Genomic DNA, 23196 nt, shown 5'->3' on the forward strand with positions numbered 1-23196 from the left:
ACTGGCTTTCAAGTTTTGGTAGCACTGGATCCCACCAGGATCGCTCGGGGTACACTAAATTTCAGATATATCCAAGACCTTGCTAAATTGATAAATAATATCACCGAGATGTATGATGACACATTCAGGTATACAGGTAGGGAATTGCAAGCATACAAGAAAGAACTGGTGCAACATAGACTAGTGTTAAATTATTTAACAGCTGTCACTGGAGGGTATTTCGTAAGTTTGGCCACCCAATTTGGAGTAAAGTGTTGCACTTACATTACAAACGATACCAGCGATCCCAAGGAGGTAGACCAGAGGATGGATAAAATTCTGCAGCTAAAATGGGAATTTCGAAAGAACCATAATGCTTCAGTGGCTGAAGTAGTGGAGAAGGTAGAGGAATGGGTTTCATGGTTGAACCCAGTGAAATGGTTCTCAAGTCAGGGAGAGTGTGTCCAGGAAATGATTGCGAAAATAGGTAAACTCCTGATCCTCATACTGGTTCTCATCATAGTAATTGGCATATGTGTCAGGTGTGTTCCTACTGTGTTGAAATGTGGAAAATGTAAAGAAAAGGTAAACCGGAAGAATGAAATTATGATGGTGGTCAGTAGTAACAATATGAATACTGAGGTAAATGTAAGACAGCATTACAACCCTGAACTAGAAGGTACCATCGTATAACGTATAAGATTTAGACATTCATAAAATGTGTTATTAAAATGTTATTTTAAAACATCTTAAATAATGTAAGTCCCTATTCCCCCTCAAGACTTCCTTTATAGGATTGGTGCATCCCCACATCTTTCCCAAGATCCGTGGTGTGCGTATAGGGGTAGTTTTATGTCCCCTCCTAGAGACACATTATTGATGGATTAAGAACCACCTTGTGCCATCCCATAATATAACATTAAATAATATGTCATAATGTAAGCCTAAATTAATTTTCAGATCAGAGTATGATAGCATGTTGTTTGCTATCAAAGGGTGGACTGTCGAAGCTGAATAATTGGCTGAGACAGGATCGGTTTAAAATTAGATCGGGGCGATGCCATTTTGCGACTGGCTGCCCAGCGCCATTTTAGTGAAACTCGCCATTATAAGTACATACGGCAATGCTATTATTTAGCGTTGTGCGAATCCCACGCAATAGAGGTTAAAAGTCCTCACCATGTAAATACAGACAGTCATTAAAACATATAAAATGATTACCCCTGCAAAACACGTACCACGGTGTACTCCACAAAACACATAGTCACACAACGCTAACTAGCATCTTTTCCCAATTCTCCAATACTTACACACTGCACACTTACATAAAAGGTTCCATAGCATTAAAGTGTAATATCCAAGGTTTATGCAGTTATTATTAATGTTGTGTAATAAAGGTTATTTGATATCTAAGGTTTAGTGCATGGTAAGCAGATCGTGTTTGGTTTTGTACTGATCCACTGTGACTCCACAGATTTCCGGTATCATCGGTGAGAAGATCACAACATGCATCTGCAAACTATGGACTATAGAGAGTTAAAACATTAAAATGTACTGTGTAATGTTACCAGCTTAGATTAGTATGCATCGGGAAAAAGGACACAAAGGGTTGTTAGAGGCTGTTTGTGTCCATTCTAATTGACCTATGAACTATCCTGTAACAGAAGCACCTTTAAGAAGAACCAATGGAATCATGTCAAACTTGCCTATTGTATTGCCTATCCCTGTAAGAGTATATATGTACTCCAGTCTTGAGTCTTCTTGCTGTGCTGTTGACGGAAGTTTCTAATGCTGATGCCGGTGTCTGGGCCCAGAGCGTGTGCGTATATATAACAACTATACCTTGGGTCTGTATGATTTATTTGTGCTAATTGTCTTTAGATCACAGCGTGTAACCATCTGTTTTTATATTGAATAAACCTTTTTGTGCTTTGGAACCACATTCAAAGTCTGAAAGCATTTATTTACTGTGCGACTCATTACGCTAAATTGCGACAATTTTAGAAGGTATAGGCAGGATTTTAGAAGGTATAGACAGGATTGCATAGATGTTTTAATTAGGTATCCCTAACCCTTGAACAGGGCTTACCTGCTGTATGAGAATATTGTACGTACCCTCACTTAAATGGTATGGTATAAGTGAAGGTAATATGCAAACTGGTGAAATCAAGACAGGGGCGGCGTCCCGCACTCCTGTCCATACCGTCGGCAGAGTGATGTCCTACTCGTGTAGCATCTAGGATCATCTGCGGCTTCCACAGACAGCCTCCGGTCACTTGCCTCCTCCACAGCGCCTGTGTGCCGGGAGGGATGTCAGCGTGCACAGATGGAATGTGCGCAGGCGATCTACTGCTGCTGCCCGGATGTTTGCTGATATGCTGAGTGGCTGCGTTGTGAAATGTGTGGAAATGTTTTCTGCTAATGTTTGGAGACCTCATTATAAAGCATAGTGATACAATATAGCAAGATACTTAACTGACGCAAGGCTCATTGGGTGCGGTGCAGAGACATAAAACCTGGAGCAAGTGCATGCTACAGTGCCCCATCCCCTATACTCTGGATTTCAACCCCAGTATGTTAGGGACCTACCCTCAGAAGTAACCTCGGCATGGTGGGTAGGCCCATGGCCATGATTATGCCAAAACCCATTTTATTATTTGCAAAATTCTATTGCAAAATGTATTATTAATATATAATGAATAATGTTGGAGTTGTGCATCTGTAATTCTTTTTTGTATGTTTGCAACAATAGTCTCCACAGGTAGCACATCCCATTTTATATATTTTCAGGGTGTGCAGTCTAGGGCCCCATTTCCACATATGTTGGGATGGGGCCAGGCTGGCACATGTAGGCAAGTTCAAATAATAAATAAAGAAAGCAGTATCAGGGCCAGTGCGGAGCTGGGGCATGAAAGGCCCACTTGGAGAATGCAATGATTGAGGCTTATACCTCCATTATAAGCCATGTGCATTAGTACCAGAGCCGGATTTAGATCTCATGGGGCCCTAGGCAAGATACCAGTTTTGGGGCCACCCTCCCTCAAACATTCCATAGCACTATATTTTAATTTCTTATTCATTCTCCTGTACAGCACCCTTAAGAAAAGGTCCACTGCGGCCTTGAAATGTCAGCTATGTATGTATGGGTTGGGTACGGTATGCCAGCACTCAGAATCCAGATGTCAGCATCCTGACAAGGTTAGGCTACCAATACCTGATGGTAAGTTTCCTAACCCTACCCCTGAACCTAACCCTCCCTCCCTGCAGCCTAAACCTAACCCAGCATAACACTAACCTTCCACCCCCAGAAGCCTAGCCCTATCCTCTCTCAGCATAGAACTCCCCTCACAGCACAGACCCACTCTTTCACTTACCCCTCTCTTAATCTCAGCATAGACCCCCCTCCCCTCATGCAATGCCCCCTGTACTAGTGCCCCTTATGCAATGCCCCCTGTAGTAGAGCCCCTTATGCAATGCCCTAGTAGTAAGGGCTCCTGTAGAGCCCTCAGTTGTATTGCCCTTGTAGTACCCCCAGTAGTAATGCCCTGCAGTGCCCCAGTAGTAATGCTCCTTGAAGTGCCCCCAGTAGTAAGGCCCTGCAGTGCCCCAGTAGTATGGGCCCCTGTAGTGCTCCCAGTAGTAATGCTCCCTGCAGTGCCCTAGTAGTAATGCCCCTTGAATTCCCCACAAAAGTAAGGGCCCCTGTAGTGCCCCCAGTTGTAATGCCCTTGTAGTGTCCCAAATAGTAATGCTCCCTGCAGTGCCCCAGTAGTAATGCCCCTTGAAGTGCCCCCAGTAGTAGGGGCCCCTGTAGTGCTCCAAGTTGTAGTGCCCCCAGTAGTAATGCCCTTGTAGTGCCCCCAGTAGTAATGCTCCCTGCAGTGCCCCAGTAGTAATGCCCCTTGAAGTACCCCCAATAGTAAGAGACCCTGTAGTGCCCCCAGTTGTAGTTCCCCTGTGGTAATGCTCTCTGCAGTGCCCCCAGTAGTAATGCCCCTTTAAGTGCCCCCAGTAGTAAGGAACCCTGTAGTGCCCCCAGTTGTAGTGTTCCCAATAGTGCCCCTGTAGTGCCCTCAAAAGAAAGGCCCATGTAGTGCCTCTATTTGATGCCCCCAGTAGTAAGGCTGCTCTAGTGCCCCATATGATGCCCCCAGTAGTAAGACCCCCACGTACACACACACACACAAAAAAAAAATACTTGCCTTAAACCCCGCTCCAGTGCCTGCTGCCGTCAGTCCCTGGTGCCCGCTCCTCAGAACTATGGGAGTGACATAATGTCACTCCCATAGTGCACTGCAGGACCCGGAAGCTGGAGCTCAGGATTGAGCTCTGTCTTCCAGCTGCCATTGGCACTGGGGGGGAGAGAGAAGGAGCGGGGCGCCCACTGGAAAAACACTCAGCGGGCGCCCGGCAAATGGAGGGTGCAGGGGTTGTGATCGCTGGGCCAGCGGGCCCCTTAAGCTGCCAGGCCCCATAGCAACTGCACCCCCTGCACCCTCCATAGCTATGCCACTGCTCTCTCCAGGGCCAGATTGTGGGGGGCCCCGCCGGTCCCTAGGTATCCACTTAGGATGCATAGTGGTAAATCTGTCCCTGTGCATTACGTTTTATTATCTTAACCTGAAGTATTTTACAGTTTTTTTGAGACTATGTTTTCTAGGTCTTCTCACAGAATCACAAGTGAGATATTAGCTCCACCTGTGGCTCTTTTAAAATGTGTCACCCTGCTGGGTGGCAGGCAAAACGTGAACTGTGTGGGGTCCTGAGTACCGAGTTTGAGAGCCACTGATCTAACTTATAGTAACCAACAGGGTCTGAACAATGCATGGCTGTGTAACACTATAATAAAACAAACCTTTAAAGTCTTTATAGAAGTACCCTGAGGTATCCACCCTGGGGTAAGGGTTCTTTCCCAGTTTGGGTATTCTAATTCCTTGAACTACCCATGCCAGAAGCCTGATTAGCCTAGATCCCAACAGGAGAAGTTAAGTAGGCTAAACCTGCCCCTGTCTCCCCCCCCCCAACCCTCACTTGGTGGTGCCTAACCCTAAAACTCCCAGGATGGTGCCAAAACCCTCAGGGTGCCTAAACCAACCCCCCCCCCACTCCCCTGCAGCTTCCACTAACTTGTCCCGCTTAACTTCATTCATGGTGCCGGCTGTCGGTCTTTTGGTGTTGAGCTAAAGCTAGGCAATGGTATTTAGACGCTGTCACAGCCCACCTAAGAGACCTCAGAACCAGACCCCGGCACTTACCTCTGCAAGCACTGACTCACTGTGCTCACCAGCTCCCATGCTGTCCTGTGGCGGCTCGGTCATGAGCCGCTGATCTCTTCTCTGCACACTGGTGCCTGCACGCTCCCTGCTGTGATGGGGCTGGCATTCCATGAAGTCCACCAGCCACTCTCCGGGGAAGATGGACACGGCCATCTTGGATTTGCCCATGTGATGCCTCCAATGAAACTGCTCCTACACTGTTCTCGGCCAATCAGCTTCCTGCAGCCTCTATAAAGGGATTCCTGCTGCAGTAACAGATTGCTAGTGCAACAGGACTAATAGCTTTGCGGTATGATCTTACTGTGCTTCTCAAGTGTTTGCTGATTCTCCAGTTAGCTACCAGTGAGTATTTCCAGCCATCCTCCATTACTTGGAGTCCAGTTACCCACCGGTCCTAACCAGTTACCAGCCGTCCTCCATTACTTGGAGTCCAGTTACCCACTGGTACTAACCGGTTACCAGCCATCCTCCATTACCTGGAGTCCAGTTACCCACCTGTCCTAACGGGTTTCCAGACGTCCTTCATTTCCTGGAGTCGTTACCCACCGGTCCTACCCAGTATCCAGCCATCCTGCATTACCTGGGGTCCAGTTACTCACCGGTCCTACTCGGTAACCAGCTGACCTCCAATATATACCTGGAGTCCAATTACCACTGGTCCTACCTGGTATCCAGCAAACCTCCAATATAAACCCTTGGAGTCCAGTTACCCACCAGTCCTACCTGGTATCCAGCCAACCTCCAATATATACCCTTGGAGTCCAGTTAACCACCGGTCCTACCCGATATCCGGCTGCCCTCCAACATATACCCTTGGAGTCCAGTTCCTCACTGGACCAACCCAGTACCCAAACCTATGCGCAGAAATTACATTCAACCTAGTGGTTTCCTCCATGCAGTTGCGTCTACCAGGACCCAGCCCGAGAACACAGCCTCAAATCTCTATGTCTGTGACAGTTTGCCCTGATCTGATGAACTCGAAAAGCGGTCAGGGATCTGGAGTAGATTCATCCCAAAATGTTCTGTCTCATCTGGAAAGGCAAGAGACCTCTCAGATTCAACTGATTCAGTTTATTCAGGTCATGTCATCTCATATGGACAGCATTCAGGCTCTCCTGTCACATCCTGCCCCAGTTAACACTCAGGCTTCTGCTTCTGTGCCAATTCCCCCTCTGGCACCACCTACTGCCCGCCTTCAACTCGCACCTGTGAGCAACCCCAAACATTGCAGAGGGTTCCTAAATCAGTGCGAGATTAATTTCGAGCTTCAACCTGCCAATTTCCCGATTGCCAGAACCCGAGTAGCCTACATAATCTCTCTGCTCTCTGGACAAGCACTCGATTGGGCCTCACCCCTCTGGGAGAAATCTGATCCTTTACTTTTTAACTACCCTGAGTTCATCTCCACATTTCGCAGGATTTTCGATGAACCAGAAAGAACCACCTCCACCTCAACAGATATTCTACATCTTCGTCAGGGCAGCAAGACTGTCGGGCAATATGTCGTTCAGTTCTGAACCTTGGCTTCAGAGCCTAATTGGAATGAAGACACCCTCATTGCTGCCTTCTGGAGTGGTCTCTCTGAGAGGCTCAAAGATGATCTGGCTTCTCATGATCTTCCGCCCAGTTTGGATGATCTGATCTCTCTTTGCAACAAGGTGGACCTACGTCACAAGGATCGTGACCTGAAGAGAGGCAGATTTGATCGTGGAAGAACACATCTCGTCTCATGGGTGAAGAACCCATGCAGGTCAACTGCTCTCACTTATCGGCCGAGGAATGGCTGAAGAGATAGAAAGAGAATCTTTGCATATATTGTGGTTCATCCCAACATCTAGTTAGATCTTGCCCCATTCATTCGGGAAATGCCTCCTCCTAACTTATGACAGATAGGTTAAGTTAGGAGAAGCCATTGTCTCACCTAGGAAATCTGATTCCACCATCCAGGCTCAGTTGAAGCTTTCTAAAGGTTCCAAAACTGTACTAGCTCTGCTGGATTCCGTAGCCACAGGAAATTTTGTGACTACGGATTTTGTCCATAAACATCGAATCTCCGTTGAGCACTACCTCAAGCCATCACTTTAACTGCCATCGATGGTAGTCGTCTTTTAAATGGAACCATCACTCATCGCACTATGCCACTTAAACTTACCATTGGAATGCTCCACTCTGAGGAACTGTCCTTCCTAGTGATGCCCAAAGCCATCTCATTCTCTAGTCCTTGGCCTACCCTGGCTACAAAAGCATTCTCCACAAATCGACTGGTCAACCATGCACATAACGTCCTGGAGTTCCAATTGTTTTAAGAATTTCCTCCATCGGGTAGTACCTGTTCGATCTTTGGTCCCACAAGCTCCTGAGGGCTTGCCCACACCCTACCTCGATTTCCAACATGACTTTATCAAACAGATTGCAGATACATTGCCTTCCCATCGGGTTTGGGATTGTCCCATAGACCTGATTCCAGGGAAAATTCCCCCCAAGGGTTGAACATATCCTTTATCCTTACCCGAGACTCAAGTCATGTCGGAGTATATCTAGGAAAATGTAAGTAAAGGCTTCATTCAACCTTCCACGTCTCCAGCTGGAGCTGGATTTTTCTTCATAATAAAAGAAAGATAGGACTCCGGCCATGTTTCGATTACCGAGGGCTCAATGACATAACAATTAAGATCCATTACCCACTTCCTCTTATAACCAAACTATTTGATAGAGTCAATGGAGCCATTATATTTACAAAGCTTGATTTAAGAGGGGCTTACAACCTGATTCGTATACCTGCTGGAGATGAATGGAAAACTGCCTTCAACACCAGAGATGGGCATTACAAATGCCTGGTCATGCCCTTTGGTCTTTGTAATGCTCCGGCCGTGTTCCAATTCTTTGTAAATGAAATTTTCCGGGATCTCCTCTACAACTGTGTGGTCATCTACCTAGATAACATCTTGATTTTCTCTCAAGATCTGGATAGTCATCGAGTTCAGGTAAAGGAAGTCCTTCTGAGGTTGCGCTCCAATCAACTTTTCTGTAAACTGGAGAAATCTCTGTTCGAAATCTCGAATGTACCATTCCTTGGCTACATAATCTCAGAAACAGGCCTTCAAATGGATCCCTCGAAGTTGCAGGCCATTCTGGATTGGTCCCCTCCATCATCTCTGGTCTATACAGCGGTTCTTAGGTTTCACCAACTATTACCGCAAATTTGTGAAAGGATTTTCCACCTTGGTAGCACCTATTACAGCCCTTACCTGCACAGGGATGGATCCAACCAAATGGTCCGCAGAAGCCACTTCCACCTTCCAACTTAAACAGGCATTCATCTCTGCCCCTGTCTTGAAACAGCCAGATTTGACACGACCATTCATCCTGGAAGTGTATGCCTCTTAAGAGGGTGTTGGAGCTGTTCTCTCTCAACAATTTGAAGATGAGAGGCTTCATCCCTGCAGGTTTTATTCTCAAAAATTCCTGCCAGCAGAGACTGGAACTACTCAATTGGTGATCAGGAATTTCCTCCATAAAATTGGCACTCAAAAAATGTCGATATCTGTTGGAAGGTGCTCAATATCCAATCACCATTTACACAGACCACAAAAATGTATTATATCTAAAGTCTGCTAATTGTTTGAATCCCCGGCAAGCCAGATGGACGATGCTCTTTTCCAGGTTCAACTTTAAGCTCTCCTATCATCGTGGAAGACAGAATTGCAAAGCTGATGCCCTCTCTTGCTCTATGGAAATCAGTTCTGATCAACCCATGGAACAGTCTCATCCGATCCTGGACCCATCTTCTTTCACTACTACTAAATTGTCCACAATGCCTCCTGTTCGGAAAACATTTGTTGCTCCTAATCTCCACAAGAAGCTACTACAGTGGGCTCATGCTTCTTATTTCTCTGGACACTTATTAAAGGTCAAGACTCTTGAGTTCGTCTAGCATTCTTATTGGTGGTCCTCAATGAAAGCGGATGTGAGGTCCTATGTTTCTTCATGTGTCAAGTGTACTCAACACAAAGTGCCCTGACAGGCCCCATCTGGGCAACTCCAACCACTAGCCATTCCCTTGCACCATGGACGCACTTGTCAATGGACTTCATCACTGACCTCCCCCATCTCGGGGTCACAATTCAATCTCGGTTATAGTGGACAGATTCTCTAAGATGGCCCATTTTGTACCCCTCACTGGACTACCCTCTGCACCATTACTTGCTCAATTCTTCATAAGAGAGATATTCAGATTACACGGTCTACCCCAAGAGCTCATCTCTTACAGAGGGGTGCAGTTCGTGGCAAAATTTTGGAGGTCTCTCTTTTCGGGCCTCCAGGTAAAACTACAATTTTCCACTGCATACCATCCCCAAACCAATGGGCAGACCGAAAGGGTCAACCAAGACCTGGAATTGTTCCTTCGCACCTTCATCTCTTCTTCTCAAGATGACTGGCTGTTATGGCTGAATTCGCCCATAACAATCACTATCATACTTCTACAAAATCAACTCCTTTTTCATGTGTTTGGTCATCATACCCGAGTTCCAGAGTTCCTTCTACTCCCAGTTCCAGATGTGCCCACTGCCAAGGTATCTCTCCAACAGTTCGCTAACATTTGGAAAAGAGTTCCTTCCACCATGACCAAAGCCTCGGCCCGGTGCAAGAGATTCGCTGATTGCAAAAGACAACCTGTCCCAAGTTTTCAATCTGGAAATATGGTCTGGCTCTCCACTCGAAATCTCAGACTCTGAGTTCCTTCAATGAAACTGGCTCCAAGTTACATTGGTCCATTTCCGATAATCAGAGTTCTAAATCCATTTGCCTACAAGTTGAAGTTACCACCATTTCTTCGTATTCCCAATTCCTTTCATATTTCTCTTCTGAAGCCACTGATCCTAAACAGATTCCAGAAGCTTCTTCCCAAAGCTTCCAGTGTACAAACTCAATGAGGAAAAGAATTCGAAGTTGAAAAAATATTAGACTCCCAATGCCGTTATAATCATCCCCAATACCTCATTGATTGGAAAGATATTGTCAGCAGGAAAGAATTTGGATAAACTCTTCTGAGGTTCATGCTCCTAGACTAGTCAAGGCATTTCATATGAAGTTTCCTCATAAACCAAGGAAGTGTCCAGTGGCCACTCATGGAAAAGGGGGTACAGTCACAGCCCACCTAAGAAACCTCAGAACCAGACCCCGGCACTTACCTCTGCGAGTGATGACTCGCTGTGCTCACCGGCTCCCATGCTGTCTGGCGGCAGCTCGGTCAGGTCCCGCTGATCTCACCTTTGCACACCGGTGCCTGCACGCTCCCTGCTGTGATGGGGCTGGCATTCCACGAAGTCCACCAGCCGCTCTCCAGGGAAGATGGGCATTACCATCTTGGATTTGCCCATGTGACGCTTCCTCCAATGAAACTGCTCCTACACTGTTCTCAGCAAATCAGCTTCCTGCAGCCTCTATAAAGGGATTCCTGCTGCAGTAACAATAGGACTCATAGCCTTGCAGTGTGAGCTTCTTACTATGCTTCTCAAGTGTTTGCTGATTCTCCAGTTAGCTACCAGTGAGTGTTTACAGCCGTCCTCCATTACTTGGAGTCCAGTTACCCACCGTTCCTAACCAGTTACCAGCCATCCTCCATTACCTGGAGTCCAGTTACCCACTGGTCCTAACAGCTTACCAGCCATCCTCCATTTCCTGGAGTCCAGTTACCCACCTGTCCTAACTGGCTTCCAGCCATCCTCCACTACCTGGAGTCCAGTTACCCACTGGTCCTACACGGTATCCAGCCAACCTTCAATATATACCCTTGGAGTCCAGTTACCCACTGGTCCTACCCAGTATCCAGCTGACCTCCAATATAAACCCTTGGAGTCCAGTTACCCACCGGTCCTACTTGGTATCCGGCTGCCCTCCAACATATACCCTTGGAGTCCCGTTCCTCATTGGACCAACTCAGTACCCAAACCTATGCGCAGAAATTACATTCAACCTAGTAGTTTCCAACGTGCAGTTGAGTCTACCAATCCTGATCCAGGACCCAGCCCGGGAGCACGGCCTCAAATCTCTATGTGACAGATGCCCCTATCTTAAATCCAGAGGCAGGCTTTCGACATCAGGATTCCACCGGCCGGCATCCTGGCCATCGGTAAATTGACTACATCCCTTTTCCCACTTACAACTGGCAAGGCAGTGGGTCTGCTTGAATGTAACCCTGCTTTTGGCAGGCACACCCATTGACACGACCTGCTTAAAGGAAGGGCTATCTGGATGGTAGGTTTACAATAAAAAAGGCAGAGAGTCAATAGGTTGGCAGGGTTAAAAGGTCAACATTCAAATGGTCAATGCAACTAAAATGGTTGACATGTTTTTTTCTTGATTATTAAGGTTAGGTTGTTAGGGTAGCATTGAGCTAAAATAAAAAATAACAAGTTGACCTTTTTGTGTCGGGGGATGGTGTAATAATGGTGTCTTTCCAAAATTGCCGGAAACGCTGCCTTGTGGTTAGTGGCCATCCTTATTTTCTAATGTTGTGGTATGAAATGGCAACATTGAGAATGTCGACAGTCCTTTTTTGCATATTTAAAACTAAGCCCAACACTTAAAAATAAGAAAAAAACTGTATGTTGACATTTTAACCAGGTCAACATTGGTTGTTGAACTAAAGTCGATGCTGAGTTTCTGACATTCAGAACCTGTTGACATTCTGACTGAATCCCGTTAAAGGAACATGTCACCAGATGTAATAGCCAGTGATTTATAAAGTCACTGAAAATACATCAGAAAAAGCCACCAAACACTTGCGGTGCCACTGGTCTGCAAGCAACGGATTGGCTGAAGGTGGTGTTTTCTAGCCAATAATGATCATTCGCAACAGGCACTCCTCAGAGAACTAGTTATACTAAGTGGTTTTTGTGTTGCCAAGCCTGAGAGCTATTTCACACTTGCCGGTTTTGACCTGGAATTGGGTGGATCCTTTCTCCCGGGCATGGCACTGTTTCCATATTACAGCCGGAAATATCCACTGAGAAGGACGTTTGCCATGCCGTGCCCGTGCTATCCCTGCTAGCCAGTGATGTATAGGAAACAGTTTCCTTTCACACACACAGGTCGGCCTGTGCAGCAGCTGCAGTGCATGGCCAATAGATACATTTAAAAAAAAACATTAAAAGCATCTCAAAGCTGCTGCTTGTGAAAGGCACTCTGGGCCTGATTCAGAGCCGGACGCTCTTTCAGAGCACTTGCTCTGAATCAGTGCCCTCCTTCTCTTTTTTAGAGCGGCCTCCTTGCCGCTCGCATAGCTGTGGGTGACCACTCACAGCTATAGCGAGCGGCCAAAAAGATGGTCGCGATGGTCAAGACCATCGCGACCATCGAGCTTGCGACGAGACCCTTGTGGTAGGGTCTTGTCTGCCGCAACCCCAGGAGTGTTTTGGCTCTATCAGAGCCAAAAGCACTCCCACTTACATCACTTGTGATGTCAGTGGGGCCGGCCCCAGACGGTAGGCATTCCCATGGGAACGCCTCCGTCTGGCCAGCCATGCCCCCAGCACACCCACCAAAGGGGGTGTGCTGTCACTCACCATCGACACCATGCCCCCTTTGTAGCGAGACCAATAGCGACTTCTTGCCCGTCGCTATGCGGATCTCGCGCATGCGTACGACGGGGCCAGCTCCCTCGTGCACATGCGCACTGGCCCAACATCGACCCGCTTGCAAGCGCTCAGCACTCACGAGTGGATCTGAATCAGGCCCTGAGTGCCAGAAAAAACAGGCCAGCTTCTGCCTGTTTTTTTGTCGGCCGGCCAAAACTGGCAAATGTGAAATAGGCCTGAGGATCATGGATTTTACATGTACCTATAATTAGTAAAGTGATGAATTAGGGTCGTGTGGGTGTGTATAATATTTAAATTTTATTCCATGGTGTGGTTAGCATTATATTGGTCCTGACATGTCTTGCTGGGACCAGTGGAAATAAAAATAAAAATCTATTTTTTTCTCATAAATATTAACGTTGCCCAGGGCTATCGGGAACATCCCTAGTGCTATAAGCATGGGACTGGTTTCTACTAGGTGTACCCTCATTTTTTACACAGACAATAAATCGTACATGCCTACCCTCCCGATTTTCGCGGAAGGCTCCCAATTATTGGGGGTAACGCCCCACACCCACGGAAGGGTAGGCACTTCTCCCACATTCTGACCACTTCCTAGTGAAGTGAGCAGAATGGGGAGAATTTACGCAGCGATCTCGGGTCCCCGTGTAGGTGAATTGTGTCATTTAGCCCCGCCCCCTATTTAAATTTAAGCCAATTGCAGCAGTTTGACATGAAGGGGTGGGGCTTAATGATGCAACTAATCAGGCCCCGCCCCCATCACAGGCCACCTGCTTTTCCTACCAAGGCTTTGCCCATGGAGGAGAAAAGAAACAGATAAAAATGCGCTAATTAGTTCGCAAATACAAGTCACAATAGAAACAGATAAAAATGCGCTAATTAGTTTGCAAATACAAGTCACAATAGAAACAGATAAAAATGCGCTAATTAGTTCGTAAATACAAGTCACAATAGAAACAGATAAAAATGCGCTAATTAGTTCGCAAATACAAGTCACAATAGAAACAGATAAAAATGCGCTAATTAGTTCGCAAATACAAGTCACAATAGAAACAGATAAAAATGCGCTAATTAGTTCGCAAATACAAGTCCAAAAATACACAGATATAAAAACACGAATTATTTCAAACATTTCTGACTAACAAAACCAAAGGTTAAAAGTGTCAGGTCAAAGAAAGTTGCGTAAATACAAACATGAACATTTAATAACCAAGTGAAAAAAAAAACTTACCAATAGATAATATATAAGTCTCCGGATCAAAAGGTCGTTGGGGCAGAGCCAAAAGAAACCTAACAAAGGCGAAAATTGGAAACATTAACGAGCCAAAATTCAGGAAAAGAAGGAGACACAAATTGAACAAAAGTTAGACGTGCAAAAACTTACCAAATAAATACGCGCCCAAAAAAAAAACCACCAGAAAAAAAGCGAATGGAAAAAAAATAAAGAAAAAGACAAACCAAAAACAACTCCCACCAAAGCCAAATCCAAAACCCGCCAACAATCCACTCCGACCAACGTAACCTCCAACAATCAACAACCGCCACCTCGACTCGAGACGCCCCAAGCCATAAATAGTGTTTAGTTTCCCGCACAAATTAAGGAGGGATCATAGGAACGCACTATCAATGATGCGGGCGAAAAATAAGGACGCATGTATAAATACGTCACGAGCCAACAAAAAAGTTCTGGTGTATTTCTTGTTTGGAGATAAGGCATGGCTACAGACCAGGGAAACAATGGGCAACAGTCTGCCGGTAAGTATTTCAGGCATTTCAAAACAATGATTAATTTGAAACATAATATAGTGCAAGTTGTGAAGCTTAAAATTCTCAACATTTAAACAAATAGGTGAGGAGGATGACATGGAAGAGGCTGCTGGGCCCAGTATTCCGGCCAAAGCTGGCAAAAAGAAAAGGCAGCCACAATTCACAAGAAAGGAGATGGAGGTTTTGGTTCAGAAGTGTGTGGACATCCTGCCACAGGCAGACAGGAATATGAGTGCAAGCCAGAAGTGGAGAATGTGGGAGGAGGTAGCCGTTGCTGTCAATAGGGTGGGTGATTATGGGCCTGATTCAGACCCACTCGCGAGCGGCTGTCCACTCGCAAGTGGGTCGATGTTATGGACTGAGCATGCGCACGACGGAGGGAGCTCCGTCGTGCGCATGCGCCAGACGCGACGAGCGAAGGAAAGTCCTTCGCTCGTTGTGTCTGATCAAAGGGGGTGTGCTGTCGATGTTGATTGACAGCACGCCCCCTTTGGTAGGCGTGCCGGGGGCGTGCCTCCCTGACGGGGGCGTTCCCACGGGAATGCCTCCCGTCAGAAGCCGGCCCACTGACATCACTAGTGATGTCAGTGGGAGTGATTTTGGCTCTGATAGAGCCAAAATCACTCCGGAGCTTGCGGTTGAAAACCTCAACCGCAGGCTCCGGCTCGCAATTTCGATGGTCGCGATGGTCTCGACCATCGCGGCCATCAAAATGCACGCTCGTATAGCCTGTGGGTGGTGACCCACAGCTATACGAGCGTCCAGAAGGATGCTCCATTTTCATGGAGGCCGGCCCTCATTCAGAGCGTGCGCTCTGCTCAGAGCGTACGGCTCTGAATGAGGGCCAATGTCCGTATAGCCCGGGATGTCAAACGGCGGTACGTAAAAACTTGACCCCCCCCTAAAACCAAAACCCATTTAAATCAAAAGGATAATGGTTCCAATTTCACCCACAGATGGGCCGACTTCAAATATTGCCTGAAGCAAAAACTGGCGGACAGGGCTAGGCATGCAAGGGGGACAGGTGAGGGTCCCACCCCTGTGTCATTGGAGTTGAATGATTTAGAAGAGCTGGCACAGGGGTGTGTGCAGGCTGTGGAGGTGTTTGGTGTGTCCAACATGGATATGGACATGCCAGACTTTGCGGCTCCTCATGTTGTCCAAGGTAAATATTGTGATGTCACCAACTCTGAAATGTTATTGTGCCAATATGTAGATTCTAATGTGACTCTTTTCTCATTTTTCCAACAGAGACACAGGCGGATGAGTCTGCTCCAGAGGGGAGCCTTGGCCGCAGAATTTCTGCTGGCTCTGCAGGGGAGGAACCAGTACATCTGGCTGAGGACCCTGCAGAAGCCAGTCCAGGGCAATCCCCCTCGCAGGCAGTGTCCCTTCTCACAGAACTCAATTTTAAATCGGATTTCCATACGGAGATTCTGCAGAGGATGGACGCCAGTCTGGTACGGGTGGCTGAGGCCCTGGAGCAAAATGCTGCGGCCAACGTGACCAGTGGTCAGGCCCTGGCAGAAAATACCAGGACCAACATCCGCATCGCCAATGCCCTGGAGCAGCTCGTTCGCCAGCACATGGTGGAGCCGACCTCCCTTCCTGCCGGAACATCAGGATCCTCCACCTCTGGCACAACATCAGCCAATCCTCCAAATGTGCCTAGCCCTGTGCCTAGTCCAGAGGCCACAACATCTGCCTCTGGACGGGCCAGCCCGATGACATCCCAGACCCGGTCTGGCGCCCTCCCTCCCCCTGCCAAACGGGGGAAAAAATGTTGACAGCACTGGCTACTTTACCCACACTCCTTCTGTGCTTGCCCCATATTCCTTTCTGGCCAAAACTTCCCTCTCCTTTCTTGTGGATTGTTTTTAATTTTTAGCTTTACGTTTCCATACCTTTTATGTTTGCACAATTATAAAAAATTTTGGGAAGAACACTGCAAAAAATGTTTGGGCCAAAAATGTGCATGAAAATGTTTTTATTTGCCAATAAATTTAAAAAAAAATTTCGACATTGTATTCTGACATTATTGTAGAAATGGTTTACATTTAATCCTGGCCCACAAGGCAAAAAACGAGCTCCCCCAAAATTTTACCAGAAAAAAAAAAAGGGCTCTTTAAGGAACGTTTTAAAATTTACATAAGGATGCAAATTCTCCAGGCCAAAGCAAAATTGAAAAAAACACACAAACATGATGACATTATTGTTACAATAGCCCAAAAACCAAATATCAACCCAAAACAAAACACCCACAAATGTACGCTAATTGATTGTGTAATCCTGACATTAGTAGCTATGATTTCCACCTGCGTACGGTTTTGTGCTAACCCAAAAAACTGATTTCAAAACACATTCCAAGCCGGTTTTCAATACAACACTAATTGTTTTTCTGACAAGCCGTTATTAATCGATGCAACATCGTGGAGTGCTGGGACGGAGGAGAAGGCCATCGCCAATGTGGTCGAGTAATCCAGACCCTAAGCTGTACGAGCATTTTGAACGGAAAGAGGATCATCCAGTGACGTATGAGTTGGTACGAACACATTTGACGTTCGCATCTGATAATGTATGTACGCCCCAAAAATGCCTCGCCACGCCTGCGTTTTTCCATCTCCACCCCCGTCAACGCCCAAAAACGCCCTGTTCTGTCAATCACATTTGACATGTCACTTCCTGTACGCTATTTGACGAACGAGACAAAAAAAGCTCGCAATATGTCGTACGCACATGCGCAATGTTACACCGACGCATGCGCGCTTTCTCAACATCGGAACGCAGCGAGCGTACTGCTGTTAACGAGCGGCTCTGAATGAGGGCCATTTTTTTTGAATGGGGGCAAATGGGGTTTACAAAGGGGATTAGGTAACAGGGCCCCATCCTCCCACTCTGTCTTTCTGTCGATAACATCCCTCCTTCTGGACTCCCCACTGCCACACTGCACATTCAATGTATATCTCACTCTAGTCATTTCCACCTCAACATCTCTAGGATGAGGCCCTTTCTCACCCTAAATACTCTGCCCCCTCCTACATGTACAATCTTATTTCTCTCCTCTACCCTGGTTACCGCCATGTACTGTCGCCTCCTGGATTCGATGTGTGTACCCAGCGATGGTGCAATGTGATGTAACGATACATTGTGCATGCCATACACACTGTGTGATCGGGTGTACAATGGCAATGTGGTATTACATGCTACATGTAACAGCACCATGTCATTCAGTGCATCGGCCCATCTGCTGTACAAAACAGCAGATGGGACGATGCAATGAATGACGGATCGGGTGTGTACGATATATCGTTTCCGATCTGTTTCAGAACCATATATCGTACAATATATTGTATAGTGTGTATCCAGCTTAAGGTAGAGTAAGATCATCAATCTTGGCCAGTAAAAAAGAGATACAGAATAAGGCAGAGGTGAAATATAAAACATATGTATTTTTGCATTAAAATCAAAATATGTCACTCCAAACATAAATCCTAATCAATTTGATAAGGTCCCCATACATCTGCGATGGATCGCCGCAATGATACAATGTGATCAGAAATGTTGATACGCTGGCCGGAAATGCCAACAGGCGGCCATCGATGTTCTGCGATCTGTCGTAGGATTGGTGAAATCTTACATGTTAAATATCACTGATGTGCAATCACGATAATTTTTTGATTGTGATCAGTATATCTGTGAAGTCCAACATGCTGGATTTCACCGACCCTGCGTTGCCGGGTTACAGGATCGCTACATCGCGGCGATCCATCTCTGTTGTATGCAGCCCTTTAGATCTAGCTCCTCTATCTTCAGTACACCTTGCTAAACTGAGCATTTCCTGTGGGTCTTATTAAGTCAGTTTGTAATGGAGAGACCTCTCTCTCAAACAGAGCCCACTACCAGGTACTGGTCACTATAGTATCCTAGTCTGGGACAGCGCCAACATTGACGCAAGTTTGCACTCTAAAGTATTTACTGTAATATAGACATCCCACTTTCGCTGCATTTGACTCTCATAGCACTGGGCAAGCGCAGTGCTATGATCTTCCATATGCCATGGCTGGCATACTGTAGCACTACATGGCGTACTGTATGGCTTGGTTCCACTGGGCATGTACTAGAAATCCCATTGCAACCCCTCCACTGGACATGCGCCAGAGATCCAATTTTTAACCCCTCGGAGCTGGCTAACAGCCACAACAGCGCCAACCCTGCAGACATTGACGCAAGTTTGCACTTTAAATGCACAGTCAGTTTGTAATGCAGAGACCTCTCTCTCAAACAGAACCCACTACAAGTCACTGAAGTCATGAAATAACTATAGTGTCCAAGTCTGGGACAGCATCGACATTGACGCAAGTTTGCACATTAAATGCACAGTCAGTTTGTAATGCAGAGACCTCTCTCTCAAACAGAACCCACTACCAGTTACTGAAGTCATGAAATCACTATAGTGTCCTAGTCTGGGACAGCATCAACATTGAAGCAAGTTTGCACTTTAAATGCACTGTCAGTTTGTAATGGAGAGACCTCTCTCTCAAACAGAGCCCACTACCAGTTACTGGTCACTATAGTGTCCTAGTCTGGGACAGCACCAACATTGATGCAAGTTTGCGCTCTAAAGTATGTACTGTAATACAGATATCCCAATTTCACTGTGTTTGACTCCTAAAGCACTGGGCATGCACAGTGCTGTGATCTTCCATGCGCCATGGCTGGCATACTGTAGTGCTACATGGCATACTGTATGGCTTGCCACCACTGGGCATGTGCCAGAAATTCCATTGCAACCCCTCCACTGGGCATGCGCCAGAGATCCAATTTGTAACCCCTCAGAGCTGGCTGACAGTCACCAGTGCGCCAACCCTGCAGACATTGACGCAAGTTTGCACTTTAAATGCACAGTCAGTTTGTAATGCAGAGACCTCTCTCTCAAACAGAGCCCACTACCAGTTACTGGTCATGAGAAATCACTATAGTGTCCTAGTCTGGGACAGTGCCGACATTGATACAAGTTTGTGCTTTAAAGTATGGGACCCACTGGGCATGCGCTCCACATGTATTGAATACTGAATAAGTGAAGATTTAAAAAAATATATATATATATTTTCAAGGTCTCGAACCCATGGGACAAGAAGATGGGAGAAGCAGTGAGACTAGGCATTAGCCCCCTAGGCCACATGCCTCATCCCATTACTACAGTAGTTCCTAAAGTAATGAAATCACTACAATGTCTAAGTCTGGGACAGTGCCAACAGTACTTACAATGGCGCAAGTGTGCAATTTCAACCGCACAGTCAGTGTGCAATACAGAGCTTAATGATTTCAAACTTTATTAGACATTCTTCTACAGCTTTATTATAAATTCCTGATTCCATGTGGAAAACTCTGTACTACAGTACTGTAAAGTATACCGAATCACCGCTTCTGTCAGCCAATCATTGGGCGGTGATACAGAACATGCATTGGAAATCAGACGCATGTGCTACATAGTTTAGGAAAAGTGACACCTGGTGGACAATTAGTTGTATTACACGTTATGACTTTTTTCCAGCGCTACACTATGCTACATTACGAAACTTTCTGTGTGGCACGACTCATGGCATGGTGTGTGGTGTGCCTTGCATGGCGCGTTACATAGCATATGGAGCAACAAACTAGCTGGGCACATCTGTATAAATATTTAAATGACTGTCCCAAAATTGTGTGTATGTACTTCTAGAACTTGTCATCTCCTGTCCCCACAGGTTCTGGTTCTGTCTCTACTGGTTTCCAGTGGTGGACTAGTACATAAGGGTCCCACAGGGGGAATATGAATAATTTTGGCCCACCACAAAGAGGGGTGGTCATTCAGAGGAGTGTGGCTAACTACCAGAGAGAATTAGCCAGATTCTCCTCTCTCTCTCTTTCTATCTATATATGACTAGCTAAAAATGCTTTGGTATACATAAACTAAAAAAAAAGTTGAATACTTTAAAACTCCATTGCTATGGGGCAAATTTACTAAAGTGAGAGTTTTTAGAAGTGGAGATGTTGCCCATAGCAACCAATCAGATTCTACTTAACATTTAACTAGCACCTTCTAGAAGATAATAGTTACAATCTGATTGGTTGCTGTGGGCAACATCTCCACTTCTAAAAACTCTCACTTTAGTAAATTTACCCCTATATGTTAACATTTTACTCAGTTAAAAAATGTGCAGTTGTTTCAAAGGAGAATGAGGAGAGAGAGAGAGGGTTCCAAGGGAAGTACCCAAAAGGAGCAAGGGGGAAGGGGAGAAGGATTCCCACACTACCAGCTTACTGGTCACCAGGTTGATGGGTATGGGATAAAAATGAGAGTTATGGTAAAACTTTGTTAACTCTCTTTCTTCGAAGTCCATAGGCAGGGCCGCAACTAGGGGGGGCTGAGGGGTCATGTGCACCGGGCACCTCACTGATGTCCACTCTGGTGCCACAAGTATCAGTAGCGGTGGGCCCAGCTCTTCCTCTGCTGTGCGCACTGCTACCATAACACATGGCAGCTTGCTGCTGCTGTTCCCCCACCCCTGTCTCCTGCAGTGTCTCTTGGGACTGGGAGAGATGTCATGACATCTCTCCCAGTCCATACTCACAGTGCCCTGCGCTGAGGATGGCCACGGCATTAGGCCCGTCCATCACGATTAAAGTGCCTCCAGTCCACACGGCGCTGCCGCCGCCTCCAGTCTGCTGCTGTGCAAGAGCCAGCAGGTAAGTATGCTGTTGCTGGTGGGGAGATGAGAGGGGCTTTTCCGTGAGGGGGCTGTTTGGTGAGGGGGCTGTTCAGTGAAGGAGCGTTGTGTGTAGTGAGGGGCTGTGTGTAGTGAGGCAGCGCTGTGTAGTGAGGGGCTGTGTGTAGTGAGGCAGCGCTGTGTAGTGACGGGCTGTGTATAGTGAGGGGCTGTGTGTAGTGAGGCAGCGCTGTGTAGTGAGGGGCTGTGTGTAGTGAGGCAGCGCTGTGTAGTGACGGGCTGTGTATAGTGAGGGGCTGTGTGTAGTGAGGCAGCGCTGTGTAGTGAGGGGCAGTGGTGTGAGGGACCCTTGATAAGGTGGGCTGTGATGAGGGCTTTGCAGGGAGGGCTGTGTATAGTGAGGGGCTGTGTTTAGTGAGGGCCTTTGTGTAATGAGGCAGTGCTGTGTAGTGAGGGGATGTGGTGTGAGGGACCCTTGATAAGGAGGGCTGTGAAGAGGGCTTTGCAGTGAGGGGCTGTGATGAGGAGGGCTGTGAGGTGAGAGGCTTTTTCTGTGCTTTTATGGGTAAGTAAAATTATTGTAAAGAGAGGGTGTTTGGGGGGTGCAGTAAAACAATCAGTAATATCAAAACATGGAGGGGGGTGCGTCAAATTACTGCCTTGCCCCGGGTGACTAAAATCCTAGTTTCGGCCCTGCCATAGAGTCCACAGGGATACCTTGGTGTTTAAGTGGAGGTTAGGACCAGACACCAGGCAGTCAAAGCTGCTGACTCCCAGGATGCACTGGTCCTTCCCCCTATACCCCACCCCTAAGCCAGAGACCTTCCAGTTAGTTCTAGTGCCTGCAGGAGTCAGACCACCATTTAGACAGTGGGCTGCTTTAGGCAGCCTATAAGCTTTTATTTCTTTGATTTATTAGGTTTTATTTATTTTACCACTGAGTGTTCAGCATCAAACTGTCCATGACAGGTCTGCGCTGACACTCCACCACCCCTCCGGATGTCGGAACTCCAGTTCTGTTTGATACTCTCGACGGGCACCTGGTGACCATCCTAGCTGGCCTCGCGGGATGACCATAGACTGCAACTCGGACACAAGGGACAGGTAAGGTCAGTTACCAGAGTACACTGAGTGTGTACACTGGAGTAGTCCACGTGCTTCACTAAGACCACCAGGGTACATATGGTGCAGGAAACCAGCATCCCTGGGGTCAATAATCAGCCAGGGGAGGCCAGCTTTCCCTGTTTAAGCGGCCCCTCCCCCAGCTCAGGGCACTATTCCGCAGGGTCTAAACCACTCTCAGCCTATCCATCTATGCCCCCTCAGAGGTCTCTGGTGGCCATCTTCTCCAAGGCTCAGCCACATCTCTCTCTGGAAACACAAGGTCCGGGTCCCCCTACATACCTCTCCCTTGAGCCAAGTTATGTAGTGCTATAGCCTACCAGACATTAGAGACTGAGTAGTTGATTTTAGTGTCAATTGTGCAGTTACTTTTCTGCATTGTATGCAATCTCCTTGTGCTGTGGGTTTGTTTGATTTTTTCACATGCTGTCAAACATTGCCTATCACTTTTCTCTCTCTGTGTCCGTAACAAAACCGGTGTATTAAGGGTCCATATACACTTCATTTCTCACTGGAGTTGTGAAGTTATTGCATACTGTCGCAGTTGCACTATACATAGTGCCATAAATGTGCTGAAGTTCTACAGCTTAACACAGGCTTGAATAGGCTATTTTTCTACTTCAGGGTCCATAGGGTATCCACAGGATACCTTGGGGTATAGGCGATGACGACAGACATCCAGGCACCACAGAGTTAAAAACTTCTCCATCCTCCCAGGATGCACTGGGGTCCCTCTCCTAT

This window comes from Taudactylus pleione, unplaced genomic scaffold (assembly GCF_031769625.1).
Source record: "Taudactylus pleione unplaced genomic scaffold, aTauple2 ptg000025l, whole genome shotgun sequence".
Lineage (NCBI taxonomy): Eukaryota > Metazoa > Chordata > Amphibia > Anura > Myobatrachidae > Taudactylus > Taudactylus pleione.